This window comes from Heloderma suspectum, chromosome 2, assembly GCF_057233095.1.
Source record: "Heloderma suspectum isolate Gila_16-S chromosome 2, 16-S_ref, whole genome shotgun sequence".
NCBI classification, from domain to species: Eukaryota; Metazoa; Chordata; class Lepidosauria; order Squamata; family Helodermatidae; genus Heloderma; species Heloderma suspectum.
The window spans coordinates 362,303,121-362,309,718 of NC_139459.1; the positions used below are offsets into that span (position 1 = coordinate 362,303,121).

The window sequence follows — 6,598 nt, forward strand, 5'->3', positions numbered from 1 at the left end:
TAGGATGGACTGATTGGACCTCCTTGCAGTCCAGGGGACTCGTAAGAGTCTTCTCCAGCACCACAGTTCAAAAGCATCAATTCTTCGGCGCTCAGCCTTCCTTATAGTCCAGCTCTCCATAAAGAAGAGGATGTTCTAACAGGGGTGAGCAGGAGGTTATCTCTCCAGATGTTTTGAACTTCAGCTCCCAGAAGCAAGTGCCAGCATGGCCAATGGTTAGGAATGCTGGGAGCAGAAATCCAAAATATCTCACCCAGCCTGGCTGAGTCCTTTTTTCCATGCAGAGAGAGAAAAGAAAAACAGGGGAGGAAGGAAGCAGGGCTTCAGGGGCAGAAACAGCAACCTCATGATCCTTGTGGATCTCAAGACATTTGAAGGGGTCTGGGGGGCAGTCTGCACCGCAACAAGTTTGACACCCCTTCCTTATCCTCTCTAAAACAAAAATGGAGTTTGGTTTCAATACATCACGAATATGTTAACATCCAGACTAGCACTCTGGGTTATGCCAAAAGCAATGCAGCAAAAGGAGCTAAAGTGGAACAATTCCTATAAATTATACAATATCTCGCCACCTTTTCTTCCCCATAGGAAATGGAAGAAATTTCACACAGAGAGGGTGGAATGACACTGGTGGTTCCTGCTAGGAGATCTTCTCTTTATGGTGGAGCATAAATGGTGGCTGTGCAGTCAGATCAGGGAAGGGAAGGATCATCATGGAGAAGGGTTGGGGGTTTCTCTGCAACGCTCCTTGAGCCTGGAAGAATCTTTCTTTCGTTCTTTCTTTTGTTCGTTCTTTCTTTTGTTCGTTCTTTCTTCAATCAAAGCTGTCCACTAGGAAACCTTTGAACTTTACCAGGCAAGGATGGGATCCTGCAGGAGAACCTCCATCATTACTCTCTTTTTGGATTCCTGCATTATCTGTCAAAAGAAACTGGTTTCTTCTTCTTCTCCTTCTCCTCTCCTTTTCTCCTCTCCTTCTCTTCTCCTCTCCTTCTCTTCTCCTCTCCTTCTCTTCTCCTCTCCTTCTCTTCTCCTCTCCTCCTTCTCCTCTCCTCCTTCTCCTCTCCTCCTTCTCCTCTCCTCCTTCTCTTCTCCTCTCCTCCTTCTCCTCTCCTCCTTCTGTCTGCTGACCTTTGCGGAGGTGGCTGTGCATTTCACAGAGGAGGAGTGGGCCCTGTTGGATCCAGTCCAGAGGGCTCTGCACAGGGAAGTCATGGAGGAGACCTGCAGGGATCTCACCACTCTGGGTAAAGCTCCCTCTTCCCTTCACCCGAAAAACACCAAAAGCAGGAAGTGCTGTTTTTCTTTGCTTATATCGATGCATTGTTGGGAGCACCAGTGTGGTGTAGTGGTTAGAGTGCTGGACTGGGACTTAGGAGACCTGAATTCTAGGTCAGGACTTAGGAGACCTGAATTCTAGGTCATGAAGGCCCTGGCTGAATTTGGGCCAGTCACTGACTCTCAGGCTAATCTAGCTTACAGGGTTGTTGTGAGGATAAAATGGAGAGGAGGTGGACCATGTAAGCCGCCTTGAGTTCCTTGCAAGCAGGGGGAAAAGGTGTGATATAAATGTAATAATAAATAAAATATCATTGAGGGCAGCAATGATTGGTCTCTATTTTGGGGATTTAAAAAATATCTTATGTGTATCCCAGCTGGAAGGAAGGAAATGTACATCAAATAGGTAAAACGCTCACATCCCCCTCTTCTGAGCTAGCAGAATTGTGGATTTTCTTTAACCCTTACCTGTTGGCCTCCTGGTCACCATTATAGATTGATTTGGATGTTGGAAGGAACCTCCTGGTTCAACTTTGGGAAGGCTGGGTGTCCTATGAGGGTGCATCCCTCTCGGTTAAGGCTCCCCTTCCCTTTGATGTGGCAGGGCCGGATCAAGACCAGGATAGACCATGGGCTAGTGAGCTGTAGTAGGCTCCCTCCTCTGCCCACAATTCTAAACTCAGCACACTTGATATTTGTGTACATGCACACACAGGCAAAGAAAACAATGAGAACAGCAACAATGCAGGTGAAAAAATGATATGTATCTTTGGGGTAGTTTGTTATAGCTGGAAGTGTCAGAAGAAATTTCTATCCTCTTTAAAAGGGCTTTTGGTCCCCACATTTGACCTCATCTCCTGGCAGGAAGAAGGGGGAAATCCTCTTGGCGAGAGCTCCAAAGGAGGCAAGGGAGGGGCTTAGGGGTGGTGGGACCCTTTGTCAGACACATCAAGCTTTGCATTCTCCTGGCATACATCAGTTCTAACTAAATATTGCCCATTTCAGAGATACATCAGGTAAATAGCCAAGAGGGACTGTATCAACTGGGGAACAAGTTGGTTTGTTTCTAAAGTGAGGGGGAAATATCTATTGATAGCAGGCTTTAAAAACCTACCCTCATATTCCCCAGTATTCTCTAGTTTGACTGGGAGTGGCCCTCTAAGATCTCAGTGGAGTTTTTCACAGCTCTGCTCTTTGAGTACCTTCGTTTGATTAAACCCTGTGTGTTTATATGTGCATAGTATCTAATGCTCTGTATGGCTGTATGGTTGTCAGTTCTCTTGCTCATCAGAAGCTATTATCATCATCTTAATTATCATCACTATTATTATCATTATCATTTATATATCACCATATATATATAAGCCATCAAGGCAGTGTATAACAATTTAATACCTTTGGAAGAAACTGCCTCCGCATAAAGTATTTTGTACATCCAAACAGTGTTAACTCCAGTCCACAGATCATAAACAGAAATATAAATTTGGTATAGCAGAACAACAAAAATAGAATTGAAATGGTATACATCCCCCCAAATAATACTATAGGAGATGAGGTTTTGCAAAATTAATACATAATAGAAAAAAGATAAACTCATTAAGATGCCATAAATTCAGACTTGGAACAACTCAGCATCCCTTAATGTCTGTGACCTTGTTTTAAAGATTACAGCAAGAAACCTGGCTGTGACCTTTGTAACCTTGGCTTGCTTTATTTATTTATTTATTTCATTTTTATACTGCTCAGTAACCAAGGCTCTCCGGGCGGTTTACAAAATTAGAGCCACAAAAAAACAGAAAATTATGTAAATTTGTTATTAGTATTGTACGCCGCCTAGAGTGGCTGGATAGCTGGCCAGATGGGCGGCTAATAAATCAAATAAATACATACAATACAGTACAATACAAAATATAATAGACCAAAATTGCAGAATAAAAATACAACTGGAGCAAAAAAATATCAGCAGTGCAGATATTCAAAATGCAATAGCAGATTTAAGACAGCAGAGCTAAAAAACAAAACAAAACCTGGAATGTTAAAATACTAAAAATGCCTGGGAAAATAAAAAAATCATTAAGGGTGCAATCCTATGCATGTGTACACAGAGAAGAGGCCTACAACGCAGGGAGTGCTGGGAATTGTAGGCCTTTTCTCTGTCTAAACATGCATAGGATTGCACCCTAGTTTTATTAATGAATAAAATTAATTTCAATCCTTTGGGTAGAGACATACAAGTCATCTGAATGTCCTAAATATATTACAAGTACTGGCAAGATAGGACAAGTGCTTCCATCCCAACAGCAATTACATTATCACAGAACGGGGGCGAATGTTTCCACTGCACCATTTCTAAAAGGGCAGGCTCTCAAGTGTCCCTCCATGTTACCATGGTTTGATTCCTTCAGGTGATGGGAGACAAAGCAGTAAAGAGAACGAAGAGCAGAGAATGAAAACAGAAGAAAAACTGAACAAATCCACTGCTTTTGAAGTGGCTGACTTCCACGAAATTCCGATACTAGAAGAATATGGCAAAGGGAACAAACAAAAGGAATATTCACAATGGAGAAAAACTGTTGAAAAGCTCTGAATCTGGAGAAAGCTTCAGGCAGAAGATGTACCATACTAATCCTCAAAGATTTCACCCAGGAGAGAAAATATATACCTGTTTAGAGTGTGGAAAGCAATTCAGTCGCATTACCATGTTGAAAAGACATCAAAGAAGTCACACAGGTGAGAAGCCCTATAAATGCACAGAGTGTGGAAAGAATTTCAGGCAGTGCTCACACCTTAGAAGACATGAAAGAATTCACACAGGGGTAAAGCCCTATGAATGTTCAGAATGTGGAAAGAGATTCAGTCGTTTCTCATACATTAACATACATCAAAGAACTCACACAGGAGAGACCATATATACATGCTCAGAGTGTGGAAAGCAATTCAGTTGCAACTCAGACCTTAACTCACATCAAAGAAGCCATACCAGTGAGAAGACCTTTAAATGCTCAGTGTGTGGACAGAATTTCAGGCAGAGCTCGCACCTCAGAATTCATGAAAGTATTCACACAGGGAAGAAGCCTTATAAATGCTCAGTGCAGTCTTTGCTCAGACCTAAACTCACTTCAAAGAATCCACACAGGTGAGAAGTTTTATAAATGATTAACTCAGATCATTGATAGCATTTCAGTCATAGTATAAGCATTACTTTGCATCAAAGAAACCACATAAGGGAGAAGCACTTTGCATGTTTGGACTGTGGAAAAGCTTCAGCCTGAGCAACCTCAATATACATCGAAGAATATCTCACAGGGGGAAAGCCTGATAAATGCATGGAGTGTGGAAAAGGTTTCAGTGAGAACACACACCTTCAAAGACATCGGAGAATTCACATAGAGAAGAAGCCGTATAAATGCTCAGAGTGTGGGAAATGCTGAAATGAGAGCACATACCTTAAACGACATAGCAGAATTCACACAAGGGAGAAGCCCTACAAATGCTGATCTTATGTAGTAGCAAACACGCCCCTAAAATATCTTGTGGAGGCTGCTTTTCTCTCTCCTTCAGGTGGAATTCAAGGCCCTACCTCATTTCTGATTGTAGTGTTCTTTCCCACTAGGCTACTGGGCATATCAGCCTGGCTTCTTATGAGCTTGCTATTCTAGCTTCTGAGGCTCCTGTCAGGGGCACCCTAGCGGCCTCTTTCAGTCCACTCCAATAGCCAACACAAGACACAGACCACGAGGATTCTTTTCAAGGCTTTAATCCTTTTACAATTTAATGACTCTTTCAGATGCTAATCACCAGCGACTAAGCAATGAACAGCAGAGTAGCCTGTGCTCCGAGTAGGCAGCTGATTCCCATTTGAAGGAGAGTCTCTTGAAGACCCTGAACTTATGGGCTAGGGAGAGATCCTCCTTCTTTCCCTTGGGTCCACAGGAGGCGGCCATTGCTTGCGCTCCAAATGGGCACTACGCCTCCTTTCCACGTCCTCCATCGCTCATCGCTCCCTGCGTCTGCGTCGAGCGTCTAGCAAGCCCCCCTCCTGCACTCTCTCACTGCCAGGGGTCATTATCTATCTCAGGAATGCCAGCAGGAGGAATCTCTGGCAGCTGCTGTGCCTGTGAGGGATGAGCTGGCTCCTCTCCCACAGATTGCTGATCCTCCTCAGAATCAGAACTGCTCTGGGGTTCTAGCAGCTCAGTTTCCACCCTGACAGCTCCCTTCCAAAAAGCTTGTTCCCCTAACATGGGCACCAAGAGACCTTTGTTCCATCAGCTGATGTGGTGGCTGTCTTTGTGGGGTAATTGTTCACCCAACAGGACAAACCCCACGTTATGTTCATTACTTTGAAAAAATGGCCTTTTCCCAGGAATTTTTGTGATAGATTAGTGTTTTATATCTCTCTCGTGTGGTGGCAAATGGAATTAATCTTAAGTAATCTTAACAAGTTTCTTTTGTTTAGAAAGGGGGTACAAGGAAGCACTGTCCTCTTTTTCCTTTGATATTTGAATTGTGCCTGGAATACTTGGTGCATGCAATTAGGCAGAGTAGAGAAATGTATGGGTTTGTGCATGGGCAGGTTGAATATAAAACGGCTTCATGCCCAGATGATTTGTTATTTATTAGTAGGTTAGAGTCTTCTATATGAAATTAATAAGGCTAACTGATAGCTTTGATACGCTTTCAGGTTATACTATCAATTGGTCAAAACCTGAATTAATGCCTGTAGGTATGTGAACTGCCCAGAGAGCTTTGGCTATTGGGTGGTATAGAAATGAAATAAATAAAAATAAATAATAAATAGCTAATATCAAGACACCCAATGTAGTTACTAAATAGCAATTTTGTTTGGTGTCCAGAAGTGATAATGTATCTTGGTATATTGGTATCTAGAGATATTTCTGAAATGATTAAACTGAATTTAAGCATGTTGCTGGCAGAAATACCTTCTTGATTTAGAAGGATGGGCATCACTTAATTAAGGGCACAATCCTATGCATGTTTAGACAGAAAAAAAGCTTCCAACTCCCAGCATGTGTTAGCCAGCCATGCTTGCTGGGGGATGCTGGGAGTTGTAGGCCTTTATTCTATCTAAACATGCATAGGATTGCCCCTTTTAAGTATTTGGGTAAGGTTAACATACTTAATGAACTTGAGCACGCTCCGGGAGAGAGCGGAGGACAGGGAGGCCTTACGTGCTATGGTCCATGGGGTCACAAAGAGTCGGACACAACTTAACGACTGAACAACAACAACAACATACTTAAGATGAATGCTTTGGTGTAGGTAATCTATTTACTGTGTAATATTCCTTTATTCTCCA

The 6,598-nt window shown here is 42.7% G+C and overlaps 1 pseudogene; it reads left to right on the plus strand.

The window, feature by feature from the left end:
• The first annotated feature begins 1,213 nt into the window (after window positions 1–1,213).
• On the plus strand, window positions 1,214–4,418 carry LOC146355670 (uncharacterized; annotated as a pseudogene).
• Window positions 4,419–6,598: the final 2,180 nt, after the last annotated feature.